This window comes from Balaenoptera borealis, assembly GCF_965194805.1.
Source record: "Balaenoptera borealis genome assembly, chromosome: 16".
In the NCBI taxonomy this organism is placed as follows: domain Eukaryota; kingdom Metazoa; phylum Chordata; class Mammalia; order Artiodactyla; family Balaenopteridae; genus Balaenoptera; species Balaenoptera borealis.
This window is the reverse complement of record NC_138872.1, coordinates 75,859,446-75,884,569: the sequence shown is the minus strand read 5'-3', so window position 1 is coordinate 75,884,569 and position 25,124 is coordinate 75,859,446. Positions and strand designations below refer to the sequence as shown.

The window sequence follows — 25,124 nt, the reverse complement described above, 5'->3', positions numbered from 1 at the left end:
AGGATTCCAGGTATAGAAGCGTCTTTTCTTCTGGCAGAAAGCTGCAGAGTGTGGGTAGAATGGCAGGGTTTGTTAATAAATTGCTGTTCGTTTTCTTCTTCATCGTTCTTAGTGGCTTTAGAAACTGTCTGCTCTTGACTCGAGCCTTCTATAGGGCCAGAGATGTTTCCAAAGAGAACCCCTATCTTACATATAAGAACCCCTTTCACCTTTGTTCGGATTGTCCCACCATGTTGCTGCCTTTAAAAAAAAATGTGTTTTATATATAACCTAGATTATGTCCCTATAAAGTCCATTTGTAACGACTCCCTCGTGAGCTTAGCAAAAGTATGTCTAGACAATTTTTTCTGGCCTTCCCTCCCAAAACTCTTTGGGTTAAAAATAGGGAAGCATTTGTTTTAAAACAGTGTTGTATTGTATCTTTAACCTTTTGTCCAAACGCATATTGCCTGTTTAAGTTTTATTTAGAGAAAGTGTGTAACTTATGAACCAGCTCACTCAGACCTTGCGACTGCCCCTGGCCGGCCTTCCTGCTGCCGGTGGATTAGCCGTGTCTCCAGAAGTGTTTTACAGGAAGCTTAGACGGAGGGAAGCACTTAATTATTATCCAAATTTTTCCTTTTAGTTAAGTCTTATGGTAAGATATCCCAGAGATTATATTTTTAGCAACCACTTTAAAGAGACTGGGGAGATTAATTTAAAATTGATAATCGCATGGCAGCACCACAGTTTAACAAGCTCAAGGTCTGCCTTGTGGAGCTGGCTGCTCTCGGGGGACTCTGGTTCAATTCTCTTTGCTGCCAGTTGAAATCAGAAATCACAACTGCAGTGATTAGCAGTGAATTCCCTGATCTCCGTGCCCCAGGCAGAGAGGGAGGGAGGCTGTTTTCTTGGTAGCCAGTGGTTAACCCCTTTGTGGGAGGGAAGAGAAGCAGAGGAAAGGATTCACAGCTGTGAGGTGGGGCCTAGTAACCTATATCTTTTACTGCCCAGGTCGTTCCAAGCATCATCAGGTCTGGAAGCCACTGCTCTGCGGGGAGTGGTGGTGACCAGTGGAAGAAAGAGCCTCTTGGCTCAGCCAAAGGCACTCGGTAGCCACCTTCAGCGCTGGCACCTGGACCTGCCTGGCTCAGAAGGCCTCCAAAGGCCTCCAAAGGCCTCCAAAGGCCCTGCTTCCATGGCTGCGGAGAGCTGTGGCAAGCTGGGAGAGCTTTGTACAAGGAAGCAGAAAAGCCTGCTTTCTGCCCCTCTTCCAGCTTGCTTTTTTAAAAAATGGCCTCTGGCTACCAAGTGGACGATTATGGATGGTATCGTAGAGCAGCAGTAAGCAGTGTTAATGAGCTGCAGGGTATCGGACACAAAAAAGAAAATATTTTCCCTGCGGGCCAAACAAAATTAATTTAAAAAATTAATGTAAACCACTAATGCTGCAAGTGCCTCCATTAAATTATGGGACTGTGACATGTACAATGCTATATTTTTGCCATTGAATTTGTTATCTAAGAGGTGTTCATTGTTTGTTACGGTGTGAAAAGCTGTTTTCCTCCAGATAAGCTTGTTCATTAGTAAACTGGATCCCTGCCACCACCCTGGTTCTTCGCACTGAAGTAACGCCTTGTAGCGTAAATGCAGACAGCCGCTCTGCATTTAATATCAGAAATGTAAATCAGAAGCGGCCAGCCTGGTTTGAAATGGCTTCAGTCTTTCCCGGGACGAAATCTGTGGAAAAAAATTCTTCTCTCTGCTGCTTCTGACACCACTGCTTTGGCAGACAGGCCCTGAAAGAGGCTGATAATTATTAAACAAAGTATCTTGTTTCCCACTGAGGTCTCCAGATCGCTCTGTCATTAAACTGGATTTATTTCTAGGGTTTCATTCATGCTGTGACAGCTTGGGATTGATAAGTTCTGTGTTTTAATTTCAGGCAGAAATGAAACTGGTCAAATGCAATTTGGGAGAGGAAGAGCCCTTGATAAGATGGCTGTGCATCTTAATGCCTAGACACAGAGCCAGAATAAGGAAGGCATCTTAGTGTGGGGCGGGGCGGGGGGCAGGCTGAGCCTTCAGCCAAAGCAGACAGCACACCAGAGCCGGCCTCGGAGGCAGGACAGAGGCAGGCCAGGAAAACCGTGTTAGCGCAGTCCCAGAGCTCCCCTCAAATGTCAGGCCCCGGATCCAGGTTTGGGAGTACTGTGGCAGGGCATGTGCTGTGGCAGTGACTGCAGCCTTTGCTGTTTTCCTGGGCTCTGTGGTCCGCATTTCACAGGGCGTAGCACTGGCCCAGCCCAACCTGAAGTGTGTGTAGGTTCTCATCGCACATCTACACTCGGTTCCTCAAGGTATTGAATAAGCTCAGGGCCCGTGGTTTTCTTTTTCAAAGGGAAGCCAAAATTACTGACCTCTCTGATTTTTTTTTTTTTTTTTTTTGGCTCCTATTTACTTACTGAGCAAATACCGAATTCAGCACTGTTTCACATCTGAGGGGTGCATCAGTCACCAGTAGAGAGCGGAGAGAAAACCTGATTAGCAATAAGCTCATTTCCGCAGAAACAGGGTAATTAAGATGCTGCGTGGAAAAGTGGTGGAGAGCCCTGACCGGTCAGCTTTTGGGGGTCCTGCAGGGGGCAACCTGTCCTTGCCCTGATGTGGAAACAGCTGGACTGACTGACTCACAGGAAGGGTGCTTAGGTCCCCCTAGGGCTCTGTGGATTTCCATGGGGATGCTGGTATTTTACTGGCTCAGAACACTCCCTACACAGGCCCATAACAGAGCAGCAAGTAGGAGGACGGTCAGGACGAAACCCTGCCACCTCTTCCAGACTCTCCATTTCACTAATGAGGAAACTGGGGTTCTCACTGATGACTTGCTGCTAAAAACAAAAAAACAAAAAAAGGCGCAAACTAATTCATTCAAAGAGGCCCAGCAGGTACTTGCTTGTGGCCAAAGGCTTCTAACCGGAAGTGCTAATCACATATATTAAAGCAGCAACTCATCTGCCATCACTAAGATGACCATGTGTCCTGGTTTGCCTCGGACAGTCCTAATTTATGCATGGTGGTGTTTTAACAGCACCCTCTTTCATGCTTAAAAGCATCCTAGTTTGAGTGCTACATGATATGGTCATCCTCACAATCACCCACAACCCAGCCAGTTTGTTCAAGGCGAGTCACAAACCCACTGGGCCCAGTGAATCAGAATCTCTTGTTTACGAGTTGTAGAAGGATATGTACTGAACAAAACCAATGAAATAAAGTTTAAAAACATGCAGAGAAACACCACATGTTGCATTTATATACATATATAGCAAAAGTATAAATACCATACTATGCATAATAAATATCAAATGAGTGATGGCATCTCCCTGTGAGGAGGTATTTGAAATATATATTTCTTAAGCTGGATGGTGGCTCTATAGGTTTTCCTTACATCCATTCTTATATTACCTTCTACTTTTCCATAGGCAGAAATATTTTATAATTTAAAAATAAGTTTTAAAAGCTTTCAAGATAATTAGGATTAGACCAGAGGAAATAATTGCATTCAAGCATGGGGGCATGTGAGTGAGGGGGGGATTATACTTGGGGTCAGGCTTCTCAAGAGTTGCTGTTGGCCCCTAGAGATGACCTTACTGTGAACCTGACTAAGCTCTGCATTCTACCTCAAGGACAGCGCTGACAGACAGGGTCTCCAGGAAGAGGCAGTGTGACCGGCACAGGCTGCCTGCCCAGTACCTGGCATCGATGTTCCTAGTACTCAGACTAAGGGTTTCATCCCAGAATCTAGCAGGAGAAAGCTGGCTGTTTGCATTCCGGGCGGATTTGCCTCCATCGACTCTGCTGTTTGATCACATCTAGTTCACAGGTTGATATTTACTGTTGTGTCCTTGAGGCCAGCTCTTGCCCGTAGATTTTTCATAATTCCTCTATTTCCTTCTCACTCCAGCCATCACAATAAATCAGGTCCTTTCTCCCCACCACCTACAGCAAAGAGGGAGGAGCACAGAGAGAAAGGCGGGGTCTCAGGGAAAGCCCTCGGGTGAGGGGCCGGGGGCCGCAGGCAACTCCCTAGTATTCCTTGGAGGACGCTGTGCTGATCCACAGAATCATGGTGCGATCTGGAATACGTGAATCTGGAGGAAGTTTTATCTCTGCCCAGGAGACTGTACTTTTAGGCTTGTAGCTTCCCTGCAAATACCATAACTGCATCTACTTCTGAGCTCGGAACCGTCTGGCTTCCAGAGACTGTGGTTCTAGGCAAAGAAAGGACCCACAAACCCTTCCCCCCGTCAATTTTGCATCTTTCCAGTTGATGTGCATTTTCAAGCATATTTCTGGAATCTCTGTCTGAGTAGATACGGGTATCATTCCAGTCATGCTGACTGGCTTATGAAAGCAGCCAGGGGTGGGCAGGATGGCCCCAGAAGGAGAAGGGAGCGTTCCACATGGGAATGGATTTTCCAAGAGGAATTGAGACAAAAGATAGAGTCCTGGGAACACGGAGTTTGGCCTGAGTGCACATCTTACTCTATCCATCATGATGTGCTTAGCACTCTTTCACACGGGCAGGTGGTCCTTGGCAAGAAGGTGACTATTTGATTGGGATATTTTACTTTTAGGCACCTGGTACAGTGACCTGCAATTCAGCATGTGATTGACCTGAGCCTCCTGACAGAGGCAGCAGGAGGTAACCTTTACTGAGCACATACTGTGTACCAGGCACTTTGGTAAAGCACTTTATGTGACTTTTTGCTTGTATTTCTCTCAATCTCAATCTAATTGAAGTAGGTATTTGGATGAGCCAATATAAAATTGCCATTTTTCATTTTCAAAAAAGGAATTGTCATTTTTGTATGTGAAAACAGTCAAGTATCGGCAATTTTATGTGGTGCAATCTAATAATCTTATTGTAAGATAAAATTTAATCTTATTACAGTAAGATTATATTTAAAAAAAGTCAAATACCAGCAACTTTATATGTTTTAATCTAATAATCTTCTGTATTTGTTTTCCAAATGGAGGAACTCAGGCATGGAAATGCGCTCTAAGTCAGCCCAGCTAGCAGGCAGCGGAGCTGGAATTTGAATTGCAGGTCACTGTACCAGGTAGTGCATCTCCAGACCGTCGTGCCGAACGGCTGCACCAGGCTGTCTCCTCCTTGAGTGGGAGACAAAGGCGTGTTTCTGTGGCCTAGGTGTTCACGTTGGTTCTTCCACACCTCGGCCAGCTCTGAGATCAAAGATGGCCGGCCAAATGAATCCAGTGTTTCCTGGAGTCTTGGGTCACGCCCGTGATGCTCTGTTTAAAAAGAATGATATGTAGTGAGCACACCAGAAATCCAGAAGATGGAAAATCTTTCTTTAGGATCTCTGCTCCTCTCTCCAGCGAAGAAAGAAATCAGTGTGGTGCCAGCAGAGGTGTTCTCAGCAGGACCTGGCCCATTAAATGAAAGACTTCCATGCTGAGCCAATCAAGAGAGACCTGGACAGAAATCAGACTCTTTCCTGCCCTGGAAGCCCATGCCTGGAGTCTGTAATTCATCTGTTAAATCAAGTGTGCAGCCGGTGGTTTAGCACAGAGGGGGACTGCAGGGAAGGGAAGAGAGAGGCGCAGGAGCTGCAGCCCTTGTATTTCCAGCATCAGAGTCAAGTTAGGCGAAGGAAACAGGGCTGTGATAGCTTCTTGGACCTTATGTTTCTGGCAAAGAGAAACCAGCAGGAAAGATTTTTGAAAACTGATAAGCTGGTGGAAGACATTAGAATAATGGCGGAGAGGCAGGGACCCCAGGGGCTGAATAAAACAGTCCTGCTATTGCCTTTCAACAAGACTGAATAAAGTTTAGGATTTTTTTTAATCGGACTTGTAGCCATTTTTAAACTTTCATTTTTCATAATGTCACAGATAATCTTTTTATCTATTATCCACTGGCTCTTTTCTGAGAGGCATTTGCATCAAATAGTCCTGCGCAGATCATGACTGTCTCTAGTGGGGAAACCGGCTTGAAATGAAAGGTTATTCACTCCCTCTGCTTTCACTGGCTTTGTTCTTGATTCTCGCACATTTTTTTTACATCTGAATTCGGGTATTTCTGGAGTTTTTCTTTAGAAACCCTTCCATTCTGAGATCTAAGCATATTCAGACTCCAATCTGTATGTCAGGGGTTACAAAGCTTATGTTCACTGAAAGTGAAGCATCTACTTTGAAACGTTTGTCAGATACCCCATGTCCTCCAAAATCCCCTCAGAGCATTTCCTGCGGAGGCAGCAATCATAAAAAGGTGGGCATTCACGCAGTGGGGGGCCCTTTTCCTGGGTGCTGGCCCCCCCAGTGGTGGTGGAGCTGTGGCCTTTGCGGCATGCACTGCTGGACGTGAGCTGGGCAGCCCGCAGCAAGGAGAGTGGGTCTGGGGGCTGGATTTCCTTCCACCCGTCCTCCCATGTGGGGACTAATAGACCAGGCTCGTCCAGCAGGCAGAAGTGGGGCTGTGTGGATAGGACGCGGTGGGGAACCAAGGTGTCGCCTGGGCTCACGGGGAGAGGAAGCAAAAGCAAGCCCCTTGTATGCAAAACCCCATTGAGAAAAGTGCCCTAAAAGTCATGGGGATATGACTGATGGTTTCTGTTCAGCTTCTTTTCCTTAGCTCATCCTCCCAAGCTGTCGGGGACTCGGGGGGAGGGAGGACCAGAGTTCTCAGGCCTACGTGACAAAGCCTGTCATAAAAGCATCCTCCTCTTCCCCTCCAGCTGCCTCCTCCGCCGTTCCCCAACACAGAGCCTAGAAACGTTTCCTTCCCTCCCAGCGATCACTGGGAGCAGCCTGCAGAGGCAAGGCCTGAGGGGCCACTGCCATTTACGTGTTCAGACTGTGCACTGAACTTGCCCCCAGACAGCTGCTCTCAGGTCAACAGTGACCTCACAGAACAGCGGCCGGGGGTGTGTTCTTCCATCTGTGTATCTAAAGAGCCCCTACAACAAGGGAACATTGGGCCCAAAGAAGTACTGACAAGACAAGCCCCTCTGGCTCAAGGGCACTGCTTTGGGGCGCTGGCCACACGGCCCCTCCCAAGGCCTGCGGGAAGCAATGCCGCTCTCATTCATTACATGGGATGTGAAGGCCAGGGAGGCCCAAGTGATGGCCGAGTTCGCCGGGCTGGTGACTGAGTGGGCCTCAGAATGTAGATCTCTCTGGGTCTGAATTCCTTGCTCCTACCATCTGCCGCCTCCCTAAGTTGTCAGGACTTCTTCGGGGCACGCGGATCCTTTATCTTAGGGACTCTTTAGATCCAACACAGTGATGGCGGCTGCTGCGAGGACTTGCTCTGAAGAGAGAGGCAGCGTTACTGGGGTAAAGTAGCAAGGTAATTTCCTTGTCCTTGAGCTCCCCAGACCTTTGAGCCAGTCATCAGACTTTTATACTTTTATGACTGAAAGGAAATTTCTGTGAAGTCATAAATACACTAGAAGGCCTTGTAACTGAGTACATGAAAGTATTCTCTCCTTGGGTGTGGGAATCTCTCAGCAATGTGGCAGGAATGTAGAAATCAGTTCTGAGTTGGCAACCAAACATAACAGATTTCCCAGTTGTAACAAGCACACATGTAGCTGTGGCTGTAAAGCTCCCCCTTTAAGCAAAATGTAGCTTTGTAAGGTGTAGTTTTCCTCCTTTACTGTAGCTTTTCTGTGAGAGCTCTGAGTTTAGTTTCATTGTATAGATATTTATAACACTTTGAATAAGTAGAGTGCCTGCTAAATTGTGTCTCTGTAACTTACTCCAGAGTTAAAGGGAATTGTAGTTAATGTTTCAGCATCCAGATTTACAGATGCACCCGGACTGGCAACGTGGGTGGGGTGGGCGGTGCACCAGCGCTGAACTAAGACTCGGGAGCTGTTGGTTTTAGCCCCGGCCTGCCCCTCACTGCGACTTGAACAGGTATCTCTGCTTCTGTAAGCCTCAGAAAGAGAGTGAGACTACCTGCCCTGCCCGCCCCCCCCCCCACCTTGGTGGATTGGTAAGAGTTCCAGGGCAAATTAGAAAGATTGGGTGCTGCTGGAAGTGGCCTTGGGCCGGAGCTCACCAGGTGGGTGTGCATGACAGACCCAATTTGCTCGTGTCCACTTAGGAGCTTTTGATTCACAGGACATGCTGTTACCCATTCCTGGGGGGAAAATACCGTTGAGATCTACACCAGTCCACTCTTTGACAGGAAGCCTTGGCTCCTGGCAACAGAGTTACGCACCGTCTCCTCTGGACGCCCTGTGCTGCGTTCACGCTCCCCTGCCTGCCACACGCTTCATAGTGCACACCCTTCTCTCACCCGGACCTGGCTGCCGAGCGGATAATCCGCCAGCCCTCAGCTTGCCTGCTGCTGCAGTTGGCGTGGCTCTCAAAACTCTGCAGCCACCAAGCCTGCAGAAGCAAACCTCTAGGCCTCCCGGGAGGTTCAGGGATCACCTTGTGGCTGAGCCCTTAACAGAAACCACAGTCTGTAAAAAGAATAACAGTTAAAACTTATGTGGGTTTCAAATGTACCATATGCTCACTGATAACATTTAGAAAATCCAACACACGGTAAGAAAAAATATTCACATATGCCATCGATACATTTTACATAGTTGTGTTGTTTGTTCAGCTTTTTTCTCTTAACATTTCATCACGGGCGGTAGCAGTTAAGTTTAGGGGCTTGGATTCTGGAGCCAAACCGCTTGGGTTTGAATCCAGCTCTGCCACTTGGACAGCTCTGTGACCTTGGACAGGTTTTCTGATATGTTTATAATTCCATTTTCTCATCTGTAAATTAGGGGTAACAGTACCTACTTCAGAGGGTTGTTTTGAGGCATTAACACAAACAGAGGACTGAGAATTATGCCTCCTGCCGTGCAGTAAGCACTCAATAATCTAAGTTGGTAATATTCCTTTTTTAAAAAGAACATGATTTATTAAATAGGAATATAGTACTTTAAAAATTCCATGCTCTGCTCCCTCCTCAGTCACTTAGCGTCTGAGGACTAAGCCTAGAGCCTCATCCGCCTCTGGTCCCCTCCCCTCCATCCTTGTACGCCTGAGGAGCGCAGGCACTACCCAGAACTGCATCTTCACCATGTTTAAGGCCGAGCGGCCGGCCTTACCATTTGCATCAACGCCAGACCCCAGTCTGGTGATCATGGAATCGAAGACTCAACGTCCAGTACCACTTGCCAGCACATCCCTTTATTAGTGGAGATTATTTGGGGGCAGGTCAACAAGCCGTATATGTCTTCAGCAATGCTTTGTTTTTCTCCCCCAAACACAAAGTGCTATTTAGTCCTCACGTCGCCTAGGAAAGCAAGGGAGGGACTGTTTTTCCCATTGAGCAGAGAGGAAAGCTCAGTCCCCCGGGTGGGATTAGACTGCAGGTCCATTGCCGCCAAGGTGAGTACCCCATCCCGAGGACTTGCTCCCCTCAAGCTGTCGCGACCTCTCCACAGTAATGACTGGCTGCTTTTAAAGGCTCCCGACCCGAGTCTGTGGAGGAACAGCAGCGCCTGGGCCCGGCAGCAGAAGGCCTGCCTCGGTCTGAAGGTGGCAGGCCAGGTGCAGCGCCACCGAACACGGCAGCCCAGGCAGCTGTCGATGCTGTGCCCTCTCGTGTCACGCTGAAAGGGGGAGGATGGGGTCAGACTCGTGATCCTTAGAGTCAGAACAGAAAAAGAAGCCCAGGCCCCAGTTCTACTCCTCTCCTTTCAGAATCCCCCCTCGAGGGGCTCTGACTGTGGCTGAGGGGAGAGGAGGCACTTCTTCACGCAGTGCTGACCGCTCCACCTTGACGGTGGTCTCTGCTCTGTCCTCACTCACGTGACCACGGGAAGCAGCTTTCTAGAGCAGTAGCTCTCGAACTTGAGTGTGCACCAGAATCTCCTGGAGAGCCTGCAGAAACACAGACTGCTGGGGGATCCCACCCCTGGGGTTTCTGACTCAGTAGACCTGGGGTTGGGCCCCACAATTTACATGTCTGACAAGTTCCTGGATGATGCTGGTCCAGTGACCACGCTTTGATAACCTGTCCTTTGATAGTCCTGCTTAGCAGGCCTTGATCCCTGCTCAGGAACATGACAGGATGGCTCAGATGCTGAGCTCTTTAAATTCAAGGTCCAAACGTGAGACAAACAGGCAAGAGCCCTCCCTGACTCTCTGCATTCAGGGACCACAGAGAGAGAAACAGTAGCTCTCTGGTCTTGGGACAGCAAAGCTCTCTGCAGCTGCTGCTTCTGTGGATGGGGGTGGTGAGTGCGCTGACTTTGATGAAGACGAACGTGTCCAGAACCACCCAAATAGGGCAGATAAGAATTACTGCTAGCTGCTTTGTGGGCAGAGGTGCAAAGCTGGCATTGAAGCAGCCCCTCTTAGGGGCCAGTGCTATTTGCAGGAGTGTCAACTTTGGCCACTTGTTTCTGGCTGACCCCTCCAGGAATTCTCCCTCTTCAGCTCACCTCCTTGGTTAAGGAGCATTGAAGTGCTGTGGCAGAAACTCGGGAATGAGAAGCTTGTGTGCCTGCTTCGTCACTTACTAGCTCAGGGGCAAGAAGGTTTCGGAACCATTCCGGGTCTCAGTCCCTTAATATGTAAGATGGAGACAATCTCTGTCAACCGCTCAGGTTGTGGGGTGGACCCAACTGCATGGCTCAGGGTTGTGCTGTGCGTTCCTGGGGCGGTCCCTGAGGTTAGGGCTCCGGCAAGGAAGGCAGCCCCAAGGGCGGCCCGGTGCTCTTTGGAAATACTGGACGGGGAGACCTGAGGCCCGGCCTGGCTTTTCCACCCACTCACCTTCACAAGCCACTCCATCCTTTCAGTTTCAGTGTCCTCCTCTGTACCATGAAGTTGGAGTAAATTCAGAACCTCTTCTGGCTGTAAATGGTTTGAGCCCACTGTCAACTGGAAGACTCAAGTAGAGGCTTAAACGTCTAAACACCCAACCGGCAAGGAGCCTTTCTTCCAAACCACCCAGCTGGGTTGGTGGGGCAGTTCTGTGGTTCCGGGCACTGACGACCAACCTGTCCCGCCGCGCCGAGCCTCAGGTTGCTTCAGGGCGGCCCTGACACCGGCGCCCTGCCCCGCTCGTGCCTCCTTGCCTGGCCGGGATGCGGAGTCGGCAGAAAGTGCACGCGCTCTGCGTGGCGGCCGCCAGCCCCGCGCCGGCGCGCCCGGCTCGCCCGGCTCGCCGCAGCCAATCGGCGCGCGCACCGCGGGTGACCTCCCCCGGGCCCGGAATAAATCGTCAAGTTGCCCCACCGCGGGTTTCAGTCTTCTGGGCTAATTAGCGGAGCCGGTCATGAGCAGCGCGGAGGGTCGGGCCGTTTTGCGGGCCGGGGAGGGGCGCGGGAGGGCGGCGCGCTTCTCGGGGGCCGAGGCCTCCCCGCGCCGCGGGTAGACGGCTGGCGCGGCCGCCGCCCGGAGCCGCTGTCGGGCCCGCTTCCCGGGGCGCGGCGACCTCGGCCGCTCGGTGCCCGCACCCCGGAGAGGAGGGTTAGGCTGGCCCGGCGGGGACGCCGCGCGGCCGCCATCCTCTCCCCTCGGACCGTCGACTCGGCTCTCCCGCGGCCGAGATGCAGCAGATGCTGAACGTGCCTCCTGCCTGTAGACCTCAGATGCGCCTTTCCCGGAGATTCTGAACTTCTGGAAATCCCGAGACCACGTCGTGGGTTTTGTTTTTGTCTTCGGCTCGGCTTTGGCTTTGATATTCTCTGGCTACCTGGATACGTCTTTCCTTTGTGGGTAAGTCTCCCGTGGACCGCAGCACCAGTAACCAACCCCAGGGAGCATCCGCTTTTAAAATCCCCAGCCTGGAGGCGCCTCGGGCTGGAGAAGAGGACCCCACTCCTGACCACGTAAGGGCTCTCTGATTCCACCTTTCCTCTGATGGGGAGAAATATCATTTCATGGCAGAATTTTCTTTAAGCACATTGTCTGATAGGATTGGCAATCACTAACCAGGAAAATGAGTAGCAATTAGGAGTTCAGTAATAAATGGAAGTCTATTGTCCTAATTGAGTGGAATTACTGACGGGTAATGGCAACACTGAATTCTTCAGTTTAATTAAGAGTTTATATAATTACAGTGCACTTTTTATTTCTTGGGGGAGCCATGGGGTAGGAATTAAATAACCAGTGTGATGGGTAAGAAACCCATTTAATGGATAAGTAACCGATGCATTGAAATAAACGTGGGTGCCTTGCTCAAGTAATGGGAACTTAAATGAAGTCCTAATAAAGGCATGTGTCAGCTTGGACCAAGCAGGACTTTCTTTCAGCTGCTAATTCCTGTCTGATATAAATCCGTGTGGCTTAGAAATTATTAGCTCATCTCTGACACTGGCATCGGCTGTTCCAAAGACAGCAAAGCTCAGCGCTCCCCCGCAGTGGGATTAGCCCCCATCCGTGCTTTCTGGAACTGTGTTTTCCACATTCCCCAAGAATGAAATGAGAGGGTCATTTGAGGGTATTCTGCTGTCTGGGGTTTCTGTATCAAAAATCTCGTGATTGCACTGTTCAGCCGTAATTGTTGATAGCTGAAGGGGCTGGCAAGCCCCACTGAAGTCACGCAGCCTCAAAGCAGAGCGAGTGTGTAGGTGTGGAATTTGTTTGAACACTAATCTGTAATTATAAAGATGTGATTTTCCTCTTTGGTGGTGTATTGTTTCCTTTATTATTATGTTCTCATGAAATTGTTCCCCTCGTGGGAAGCAGTGAAACTGGAGAGAAATCCCTTCTCAGAGGATAATTTTCTTGTTGGTTTTTTTTTGTTTGTTTTGTTTTGTTTTTTGTTTTTGGTGTAGGTTTCTCGGAATCCTTTTAACCCTGCATTGCGATGAATGTGTTTATTTCTGTAAGAAGCTCCAGCAGATTTGGAAATCACTAGGTTTCGAGTGTACTGGGAAATAATCAGCACGTCAAATAATAATATTTATTTATACCTTGGCTGCTGCTTCTTGCTTGCATAAGGTCTAGATTTTTCAACAGGATGAGCAGGGACTACCTTCTCCAGAGAGCTCCCATATCACGAGTGGGCTCAGGGAGCGCCATGAAACGTGTATTTCGCTCCAGAAGAGACAGCAAATGGCAGGGATGGAGCAGTGCATCTTTAATGCTGCATGGGTTTTAAAGTTTGCAAGGCCTTTGGGAACTTATCCATAATTCCCTGCTGTTAACAAGAGAAAGCGGGTTTGGAAGGATGTTTGCTGTGTGTGCATCTCCCGGCCTCAGGCCTTCCAGGTGCATTGTAGGTGCCTGGGGACAGAGTGGGGAAGTGACATGAGGCTGTACTGGTGTTACTGTCCAGAATCTTAAGGACTTATCTCCTCTGGTTTTTCCTTTGTCCCCCAGCCCTGTTTTGTCATTACTGCCATGAAAGTCTAACAAAACTGTCAAAAATACCTGCACCTATTCTACCAGAACCATGGCCTCTTCATGCAGGCTTATTTTATTGGCTTGCTGCTCCTTTCTTATGTTCTCCTCCAAGACACAGCACACTCCTGTACAACAGACAGATTCTTGAACACACAACACGGATGGAAATTTGAGACTTGTAACAGTCAAGGATGACATATTGCCATGTTTCCTAACTTTTCATAAGGGGTCATTACTAAAGATCACAACTTCCTAATGTCCCTTTTTTTCCTAAGCTCTCACAGTTCCTTCACACACCTGCCTGTTAACTGTTAAAAAAGCTCCATGATGTAAGAAAGAGAGTCAAGGATGGCCATTCTCTCCGAAATGCTGCCCTGGCTTAGCCAACCCCCGGCATTCTCGTTCTGACTAGTGGGTGTTGGGTGCGATGAAAGTTTCCTTCCATGATAACATCTTTAAGATTTGGTTCCAGATTCCCTTTCTTCTTTCTATAATCTGTCACCTCTACATTTATCTAAAATCAGCCTGAACTGATAGAAAAACTGAGAGATAGGTTATGGAGCTCCCGGCAAGTCAGGAGCAGATTCCAAACTCTTAATGAAATGATCCAACTTAGAAACAGGACACAAACTGGCCTGTAGGCTCTTAGAATACATTGTTAGTCTGAGGGCAGAAGCACTGGGAAAGATGGCAGTCACAAGCCCTGTTTCCGCATTTTTTTCATCCTCCTTCCCACTCAGTCTTGGGTTCCCTGGATAGGCCATGTCGTGGGTATCAGTCACCGCTTGTCTGCTGGTGGCACAATGCAGATTACTAACTTCTGCCCAAGCGATGCCTCCCAGCCATAGTATAACAATAGCGCGTAGAAGAAAGTAACGCTCCTGTTGGTCTGGGCCCCAGTCCAAGGGGATTAGCTACTGGAAGTACCTGAAAGGCATTGTTGAAACGCACTCACGTGTAACGCAGTTCCTTGGCCTGGATATCAAGGGCAGGGTAACGTCGATGTCTTTTTGTTACCTCTAAAGTGACATGTGCTTTTCCAGGTAACACCCGACCTGCTGGCTCATAGTCTTCCCGTTGTGGCATCAGAAGAGTGCTCCGAGGTCACATAGGCCCTGGCATTGGCATCTCCTAGGGAGCTTGTCAGAAATGCTGAGCCTCACATCTGCCCCCTGATTTTTCAGATCAGAATCTGCATGTTAACAAGATCCCCAGGTGATCTGTACGCGTTTTGACAGGTTGCCTTCTCCCGTGACGCAGACTGGCGTTTAACAGGCAGGATATTTACGCAGGAGTGCCCTAAGGATTAGCACCGGTGGGAGGGACGCGGCAGGGCGGGAATGGTGGGTGGAGGGAGAGGTCGAGCTGTGGTTTAGGCCCAGGGTCAGGCTTCCCTGACCACGTGGGAGGCTCCGGAGCAGGATCGGCCTTCAGAGTTGTCCCAGGTTGGGCAGCGCTGGCCCGGTCTCTATACGCCCCGCTGGCAGCACTCCTAGCAGCTGGGCAGCAAGTCCTTCATCGGCCAGTGCCCACCACGCACCTGGAGTTGGGAGAAGCACTGCTCTAGGCTGGGGCTTCTCAGACCACCAGGACCTTCAGCACGGGGGGCGGGTTAGAGGTGCGGATCCCGGAACCCCACCCCGGGCCTGTGGGAGCAGAAGCCGTAGCGGTGGCGCCCAGCACCCTGCATTTAAGCCAGTTCTCCAGGCACAGCTGCACGCTCAAGTTTGAGAACCACCCTTCTAAGGCAGCCTGTTTTGTTTTGTTTTTTAATAGCAGCTCTAGTGAGAGAAGATTCACATTCTATCTCAATAATAAAATTCCCCCATTTCAAAGTGTACAGGTCAGTAATTTCTGGTGTATTCAAAAGGTTGTATGACCATCACCTCTAATTCCAGAACAGTCTCATAACCCCAAAATGAAACCCCCTACCCATTAGCACTGGCTCTCCACACCCCTCTCCCAAGTCTGGTAGCCACTAATCTATTTTCTGTCTCTGTGGAAGTGCCTGTTCTGGACATTTCATAGAAGTGGAACCATACAATATGTGACCTTTCGTGTCTGTTTTCTTTCACTTAGCATAACGTCTTCGAGGTCCGTTCAGGTTGTAGCATGAATCAGTACTTCGTCTTCTTAAATAGATAAATGACGTTGCATTGTATGGATATACCACATTTTGTTTATCAGTTGACAAACATTTGTACTATCTCCATTTTTTTTGGCTCTTATGAGTAATGCTACTATGAACATTCAGGTACAAGTTTTTGTGTGGACATATTTTTCAATTCTCTTTAGTATCAGCAAATACCTAGGAGTAGAATTGCTGGGTTGTTATGGTAAATCTATGTTTAACTTTTTGAGGAACTTCCTGTCTGTTTTCCAGAGTGGCTTTACCACTTTGCATTCATCAGAGTCCCAATTTCTCCATAACCTCTCCAACATTTGTTATTGTCTGTCTTTTTATTATGGCCTTCCTAGTGGGTGTGAAGTGGTGTCTCACGGTGGTTTTAATTTGCATTTCCTAGTGACTAATGATGTTGAGCATCTTTTCATGTGCCTGTTGGCTCTGTTTATATCTGCTTTGGAGATATCTCTATCCAGATCCTTTGTAGGAGAGACTTTTAGTCCTTGAGGAATCCCTCAGGATGTCTGCTGTGCATCTAGACCTGGGCAGTTGCTTTAGGATTTATAAAAGGAAGCCTAGGATGTGCGCTTTAACCAGGGGAAAGTTCCCAGTAGACGTGGGACAGTGAAAGAAGAGGACAAGAGAGCCCACTGTCAAGGGCCCACCTAGAGAGATTCACATTGTGTTACAATTCATGTTACAGAAGGACGGGACGTTGCATGGGTGGCTGGGATAGAGTGAGTTAGGGTTGTGGAAAGGTTTTGTGGAGGTCAGAAGCTGCTTGGAAGACAGGAAGTGTTGAGAGGACAAGGAAAGCAGAGAGGAGAAAGGAAGTCCTCAGTGGGCCTTCCCCGCACACTCTTGTTTTATGGGTTACCCATCCCTGTAAGAGGGGAACTCAGAAGCCCGGGATTTCTGGGAATTCCCTGGCAGTCCAATGGTTAGGACTCCATGCTTCCACTGCAGAGGACATAGGTTCGATCCCTGATTGGGGAACTAAGGTCCCACCTGCTGCGATTTGGCCTAAATAAATAAATAAATAAATAAAAAGTAAACGGCTTGTCACCTCTTTCAAAAAAAAAAAAAAAAAAAAAAGGAAGAAGCCCGGGATTTCTTTCAAAAGTGTGCTCCCTCCTGGCCCTAGAAAGATGAAGTGATTCTTCTGTTTCCTCATCTGGAAAAAGAGCACTTGCCTCCACTGTTTATCAGTGGTTGTAAAGGTGTTTATGATACTCTGAGTGCGTGGAGAGTGTGATTCACTCTAGGTCACAGGTAGTTAAAAAGTTTGCAGGTGTCCCTGAATAGCCTCTGATTCCCCATTAGCAGATCCCGTGGTGGCAGTGCCAGGTGGCTCCCAACCCCCCAGGGCAGGTGCCTCTCTCAGGGCACCTGAGACGACAAGGCGAGTCCTCAGGGCTTCCAGGCAGTTTCTCTTTACCCTTGCACCATCGCTTGAATATGGAATATTGGAACAAGAGGATTTCAGAGCAGAGGTGCTTAAAGCAAAACCTTGGTCATGCAAGGGCCTCTGCACCTATGATGACAAGCCCAGCGGCGTTACACTTGTGCCAGGCCGTCTAACTTACAGAGTGCCCGCTCAGACTTGCAGGGGAGGAAATTCAAGCTCTAAGTCATGACTTGGTTGGTGTCACAGATTAGATGATGGCATGACCAGGACTTGACCCCTGGTCCATCGGACGCCTAGCCCAATGTTCTTATCTGAGAGCTTTACTTTACAGCTTGCTAAGGATTAACGATGGGATGTTTGGTTCTTGTTCTACAAGTGGATCCTCTCCCAGGAGGATCAGGGTGTCACGACACCATGCATTCATGTTTGTTTGGTGTTGGCACTGTGTGTGTGTAGTAATATGTTACAAACACTCTTGAGGTCACCCTTGGTCTCATGGAAGAAGGTGTTTCAAAAGTATGCAGAGAGGTTAGAGCATTAGGATATTTCCTGAATGCACTTCAGTTCTCAGTTTTTCCCAGGAGCCCTTCGGTGGCTGGGTAGTAATTAGAGTCACTGCTTCTTGAACTCAGTCAACACAGAACCCTGGCACTGGGAGTTCCGTGTGGGTCAGGATGTTTGTGTACTGGGTAGCCCACATGTGGCATCACAACTTTCTGTCATTTGTCCCCAGCTGAGCCCTCTCAAATGCGCCTTGTTTTACTTTTTTTTTTGAATTTTATTTTTTTTTAATACAGCAGGTTCTTATTCGTTACCTATTTTATACATATTTGTGTATATATGTCAATCCCAATCTCCCAATTCATCCCCCGCCCCGCTTTCCCCCCTTGGTGTCCATACATTTGTTCTCTACATCTGTGTCTCTATTTCTGCCTTGCAAACCGGTTCATCTGTACCATTTTTCTGGATCCCACATATATGCGTTAATATACGATATCAAATGTGCCTTGTTTTAGAAAAGGATGTATCCACAAAAAGTCACATGACATGCAAGTTTGAGTCGTCTGTGCCCTAGTTTAAATTCACAAAGGATGTGTGCTCAGAAAAAGCGAATCCTCTGATAAAGCAAAGACCTGTGTCATGAAACTGATTATTCTTCCTCTAAGCATTCATCTGTCAATCAGAAATTTTACATACTTATTTCTTTAAAGCTAGTTATATCTGTATAGAATATTTCTACACACTTTCCTTTTTCTGTTTCTTTTGTTTTTGAAGAACAGAAAGTGTAAAAGCTCTTTGGGATCATAGACACGGATTAGAGTAGAAGGATGGGCAAAAGTGGCATTTCACCCCATTTTCCCATTTTCTTTCCTTTTTTTTAATGCCAGGCAGGCAGGAGAGATGAGATCTGCAAATTCCTTAATATAAAACTGTAAGAGTTTTGCAGTGAAAATGTCTTCACCTGTATTCTTCCCAGTGTCTATGTGCCACACACCCAGTCACCTTTGGTTGATTATCCTGATTGATTAAGCTCTGGACAGAGCCACACCTTTGAAGAGGCTGGTCAGCCAATTCACACACCAGGGGAAAGGCTTCAGTCTAGAAAATGGCCCCAGTGAAGGCTCGTGCAGCATCTCTGAGGTTGGGTGCTTGGCCCCTGTGACGTGCCCTCCTGCACCCTCTTCCCCAGTCTTAGAAATGCCAAGTCACTGGTTTGGGGGCAGGTGCTTCAGAGAACAAAACCACTGTCATTGTGAAAAATTATTCAGTAATCTCTACCAGTGCCTTCCAGATAACACATAGATAAGGCCCTGGTCCTCTAGGAAGAACCTGCAAATGTGAGTTCGCCTGCCAGTAAAAGAAAAAGAAAGGAGCAAGAGATAAAACATTTTATTGTTAGGGAGATGATTTTGCCAATAGTTAAATGGCTGCTTTCTTCTCTTAATGAAGAAATATGCACTTAATGGTCCCCGGCCCTCCCCCGGTGCCTCTGAAGCAGAGATAGTAATATTTAATATTTATCGAGGACTAGTAGGCAGGTGCTTTAGCGCAATAACCCTGCGGGACAGGCCTACATGATGACATGAAAGCTTGGCAAGGTTATTTTGTCCAGGTTTGAACCTGGGCCTCCTGGCACAGTGGTTTCAAATGTACCTGCCACGCGATAGGAAGTTACTGTTAGATGGTGAAGGTGTGTTTCCTAGAACTCACCGAAACCCTTACAAACCAATAAGTATGTAATTATTGGTTGAACCTCTTGGGGTCATTTTAGATGGTGTGTCCCCAACAGAATGACATTTATCACTTACCTTCTTATACTTGTACAGGATAAAATATATTGTGACTATCTCTCTGTCCAGTTTCATGCTATGCCCCAGGCCGGAGACAGGCTGGGGTTGGACCAGAGCAACGTGCGGGTGCCACCAGGTGTGGACTCGTGACTGGGACGCTGACGGAGCTCCTGCTTTGTGTACCTGTAAGCTTTTTTTGGTGATGTTTTGGGGCAGTTCTATCAAGCGGGCAGATGGTCCAGATGATGTCTTGTAAGGGCCCCTCCTGCTCTATGAGTCTTCATTTTCAAAGCATGTGAGGAATTCAGCAGAACACTTTCCATTTTTCACTAAGGCTCAACTTACAGACGGTGACATATCCATTTTGAAACACCACAAAACAGCATTTGCCCTTGCACTGTGTTCAATCTTACATCCCTTGGACATACTGGGAAGTCGTTGCCTGTTCTTGGCGTTCGACAGTGGCTCACCACCTACTGCTAAATGAGATGACTTGAAATAATGACCTGAGAACTGGGATAGTGTGGAATTGATGTTCACAGGCCGAGTAAGCCAACAGGTACCAGAATAGACGTCTTACACGGAAAAGATGTCTGACAACACGACCAATCAAGTCGTATTCACTTCCCGATGCTCCTGGCACCAGGCGCTAGGAAGAGCAGCTCATTCTTGTTTCTTTTTCCTTCTTTCTCTCTCTTTCCTCCCTCCCTCCCTCCCTCCCTTCTTCCTTCCTCCTTTCATTTTTCTTTTCTCTCATAAAGAGATTCTCTGAAATTTACCTCATATACCATATCTGGAACATTTCTAGTAGATACTAGAAAATTAGAGTTTGTCTGAGGTCAGCTTTCTCATAAAAGCTTCTTGGGCGCTGGATAAGATTACCAGAAGAGGTAATTATACCACCTCCAGATCTTTAGAAGTGAGTCCCATCTAGATCTGACAGCTGTCAAGGTCGGGTTCTACTTGAAGCCTGTGGGATTAACTAGATTTAGGATTTAGGAGAGTCCCTGCCACTCCCGTCATCTCTGATTCTTAAAAGACAAATTATTCTTGTAGCCTGTGAGTAATCATGTTTGTGACATACTTGGTTCTTAGCTTTGAAGTTTCATTCATGCATTCAATCAGCAAACCTTTACTGAGCGCCTTCTACGTGCAGGCAACGTGTTAGGGCCCGGTGAAGAAAATAGACCCCGTCTCTGCCCTCACGAAGCTTCTGTTACTTAGTGCGAGGTACATAAGCTTTTTGGAATCTTCAGCTACCTTCATAATCTTTGTTGGGCAGTTTGTCATTGATGTATCCTCATATTGATACACGTATACTTGTCATTCTTGGTGAGGTGTAGGGGCCCATCTGTCGTTGGCCTCCTTTTTTTTTTTTTTAATTAATTAATTTTATTTTATTTTTGGCTGCGTTGGGTCTTCGTTGCTGCATGCGGGCTTTCTCTTCGTTGTGGTATGCAGGCTTCTCATTGGGATGGCTTCCCTTGTTGGGTGCACGGGCTCTAGGGGCGCGGGCTTCAGTAGTTGTGGCTCGCGGGCTCTAGATCGCAGGCTCAGTAGTCGTGGTGCACAGGCTTAGTTGCTCCGCGGCATGTGGGATCTTCCCAGACCAGGGTTCGAACCCGTGTCCCCTGCATTGGCAGGCGGATTCTTAACCACTGCGCCACCAGAGAAGCCTTCTTAAAGCAAGGAAGTGCTGCCCTCAGCCCTCTGCTGGGAGGCAGAGGGAGTTCCTGGGATTAGAGTCCCTTAGGAGCTGCATGGCATTTGCCACCTGCCAGAAGACCAGGAGTGTAGTCATCGAATCTTCAATGCTGTCGGGCATGCTGTCTTTTAAAAATATGTATTTCTCTGGGTTGGCATGTGTGATCAGTTGAGTCCTTTGGGCAAAATCCATTGACAGAAAGCCTGTGGGGGAAACAAACCTGGTGGAGTTGTCTGGTGTGGAAGATATGGAGCAGTGAGGTAGAACGCAGTGAGCTGCCAGGTGTTGGAAAAGCCAAGTCTAGACAAGACGCAGGACAGATCAAGGTAGACATGGTGTGAAAGGAAGAGTCTGGGGCACTGTGGGAGATGAAGCCCTGGAAATGGTGAATGTTGGATGATTGTCACCCACGAGCACAGTCACCAGGCTTCCTTGGTGCTGTGCAGTCCCCAGGCCGTCTCCTCTTGGCCTCTACTGCAGTCTGGACGCAGCAGTGGCATACTACCCCACCAGAGAGATGGAGGTGAACTTGACACATGGTATCAAGCGTATGTGAAGATGTATACAATTGTTCTTTTACAAGATCTGTTAATTCCTTCACCAGATATTTATATTTGGGGTGGGGGGAGGAAATATCTAAAGGAGAGTTGCTTATGCATTCTAGAAATAAATTTGCAGGAGGCCTTCTGCTGTCTGTGTTCACTTAAAGTTAGCTGATCACTTCCAGGAAGAAACTCCACACGTGAAATGTTGGTGGTCAGTGTGTTATGCTAAGAAATGAAAAACCTTTTTTATACATTCTTTTTTAAAATAATTCTTTTCATTATGGTTTATCATAGGATATAGAATATAGTTCTCTGTGCTGTACAGTAGGACCTTGTTGTTTATCCATTCTCTATATAGAAAAACCCTTATTTTTATGAATAGTTACATAACATGACTTTCCCTGAAGACTTGAGTAAGCACACTTGTGTCCCCAGCATAGCTTTCGAGGATGCCTAGCTCATCAAACCCTTGCCAACTCTGAGCTCTTTCTGTTTCGTTAGTTATTCTGTGACAATTTGACAGACAAAATCTAGTGTCCTGTTATTTTATCTGGGAGGTTTTGTTTTGTTTTGTTTTGTTTTGTTTTTAATTATTTATTTATTTATTTATTTATTTATGGCTGTGTTGGGTCTTTGTTTCTGTGCAAGGGCTTTCTCCAGTTGCGGCAAGTGGGGGCCACTCTTCATCGCGGTGCGCGGGCCTCTCACTATCGCGGCCTCTCTTGTTGCGGAGCACAGGCTCCAGACGCGCAGGCTCAGCAATTGTGGCTCACGGGCCTAGTTGCTCCGCGGCATGTGGGATCCTCCCAGACCAGGACTTGAACCTGTGTCCCCTGCATTGGCAGGCAGATTCTCAACCACTGCGCCACCAGGGAAGCCCCATCTGGGAGGTTTTAAAATGCTGCTTCCCGTGGTGTGGAAATGATTCTCTGAGTCTATGCTGTCTTTTCTAGAAGAACACACTTCGTTTTCTAGTTCCTTTGTGGGATAACTCTTTCAGAGAGGACCCCTCCTTGTGAAAATTAAAGGTCATCAAGAAGCAGCCCCAGATGGGATACCCTGACGAAAGGAAGAAGTATCTTAGAGCATCCCTGCTCCACACCACAGGTTGTGTGTGGGCTTGGGGAACTCTGGTATAGGTCTCCATGATAACTAGACAGTTTCCTGGTACATTGCTTAGTGGGAAAGTAAGTGTGGCAAACGATGCTAGTTGCCTTCTAATATGCATTCTCCCCTTCCTCCTCCTTAATAAAACTATTGATTTTTAATTGGACAAATAGGCCAAGTAAGTAGAATAAAGACTACCCTTCATGGCCTCCCTTGCAGCAAGGTGCTGCCCTAGAGCTAAGTTCTGGCTAATTAAGTTCTGGTATTAATGAATTAGTGAAGCGCTGCTTGTAGAGAGTGTCCTTAAAGGGCTAGGAGCACGCCCATCTGGAATGTGGACATAACGGTTGGGGCCGCAGCCATCGTCATGGGCCATGACGTGGTTTTGGGAATGGAAGGCAGTAAAGGCAGAAACATCAGTGTATGTAGGAAGACCCAATGCCCCTGATATTATGGAGTGCCATTCCAGCCCTAGTCTGCCTACCGTGGGCCTTTGACTTTGAGAGAGAGAACTCTTGTTTAAACCACTTATTTTACGTTGTCTGTCACTTGCAGCCAAAGGTAATCCTTACTGACCCAGCGGGGAAATGGCTTTAAAAGGAGCTATCATTGCCCATCCTAAGTTTCTAACATTTGCAACTCATTTCTTATAGCCAGTCTTTTTGTTACAGTTACACAGTCACAATGGATAACTGTCTGTGTTTAGCTGGAGTGTGGAAAGGTACTAGAAGGACAGAGGAATAAAAATCTCATACTGACCGGCTAGAATGTGCTCTAAGCAGCATTTACCAAAATGCCACTCACAGCCTTGTGCGTAATAAAATAACTACTAATTAGTCTGTCATGTGGGCAGCCAAACCATACTTGTATAGTGACTTCTGTGATGTCCTGAGAGTCACATTCATTAAAGCAGTAGTATTTTCTACAAAGGGACCCTTATAAATGGGCTTTCTTTCGGCATTTCCCAAAATATACAGATAATAAATTGGAAACTCTCTGGGGTATGTATGTAAGTATATATATACATATGTATGTAATGGTTGTTATGCTTAAAGTAGCAGAAGATGTCTGTTCCTGACTGTTACGAGGGGACAGGTGACCCCAGGTTATTAGCTGCTAACGTTTGTAGTTTGGGGGGAATGGGAGAAGCACCCCAGGCTTCTTAATTCTACACAGAGTACAGAATTAGAAACATCTCAGCATCAGAATCGACTATGCAGTTGTTTAATCATCATTTTTTTAGTTGATACAAAACATTGGACAGCATCTCCAAGGAGCCCCTGTAAAGAGAGCCGCTCGCTGCACCTGACGTCTGGAGCGGTGGTCGCTCAGGCCTGTGGTCCAGGAAGAGGCACGGTCAGGCTTTTCCCCAGCAAAATGGGATTCTAGACATAGAAATCAGCTCTTCTAACAGTCTTCGAGTCAGAGCATTTTCACCATTGGATGTGACTCGTGGAGGTGAACTGGTCTTGCCCTTTAAGTTGGGGAAACTCAGGCCCAGGAAATCTAACAAGATCTTCCCGAGGTCACATGGGCCCGGGCAGCCCAGGCTGGAACCCAGACCACAGAGTTCCCTGCCGCTTGTTCTTGTCATCGCACAACATGGCCTTCCATTTTAAGGACTAGCAAATAATCAAGTTTGGCAATGTACCCACCTTCATTTTTGTTTGAGAGGTTAAAAAAACAAACAAAATGAAATGGTGTCATAAATAAGTCTCTTCTAAGCAGGTCAGGATTTATTTCTTCTCCCCTATCTTGTTTTATACATATATATATATATGTATATATGTGTGTGTGTGTGTGTATATATATATATTATATTTTTATTTTATTTTATTTTATTTTTTAACAGAGGGTATATCCCCAAGACTAAGAACTAAAGGAACAGATTGCTTAGTCCCTCATGACTCTGCCCTGGTGGTGGATCATTAATGGTGTAGAAAATGAGGGCCGTGTTAGGCAGTCCTGGGTGGGGTGTGTGCCTCTTTAAGAGATTTATGTGGAGGTCTGAGCTGGGGAGACGGCGCAGTGGTACATCATCATGCAGGCGACATCAGAGACTTTCTTCTTCGCTTGGGTGCATTATCATAAAAAGTGATTTAGACTGGAGCTGATTGATGCAAATGGCCCTATGTTCTTTCCTATCATTAGCGGCCTCTTTCAGTGGCCAGAGGCAGTGATTAAAGCTGTCATTTGGAGCTGCTCATTAAAGACAAGCCCCAGAATAGCAAGAGGAAAAGAGGTTGGAGAGGCATATATATACATATATATGTATGTATGTATGTGTATGTGCGTGTATTTTTTTTTTCTGCCTTAAGTGTGCATCATCCCTTTCCAGATTGAACCACTGAAATCAAGGCTGTAGAGACATTTCCACCAAGAATACAGAATGCTCTTTTGCAAGTAATATTAGATTTTAGGGAGTGTCACAGTAGATTCTGATGACAGCTTGCCTACATATTATGAAAGGAGATGAGGAGGGTATTGTGTTAGGTGTGTTTTGTTAGAGATGGACCCTGGTGAGAACTCATTAAGTCTCCCTCCTCCCAGGCTGGGGACTTCAGAG

At 47.4% G+C, this 25,124-nt stretch overlaps 1 protein-coding gene and 1 long non-coding RNA gene across 6 annotated transcripts in view; one reads left to right on the top strand and one right to left on the bottom strand.

Moving 5' to 3' along the window:
• The window catches only part of AUTS2 (activator of transcription and developmental regulator AUTS2), a 1,115,781-nt gene that overhangs the window by 926,813 nt on the left and 163,844 nt on the right, over positions 1-25,124 (top strand). The window lies entirely within an intron of this gene.
• Positions 4,965-10,930, bottom strand: LOC309612683. Its single transcript, XR_014235336.1, has 2 exons — positions 10,798-10,930; positions 4,965-5,295 (listed from the first exon to the last, which is right to left on the bottom strand). It is a non-coding gene; the product is annotated as an uncharacterized lncRNA (long non-coding RNA).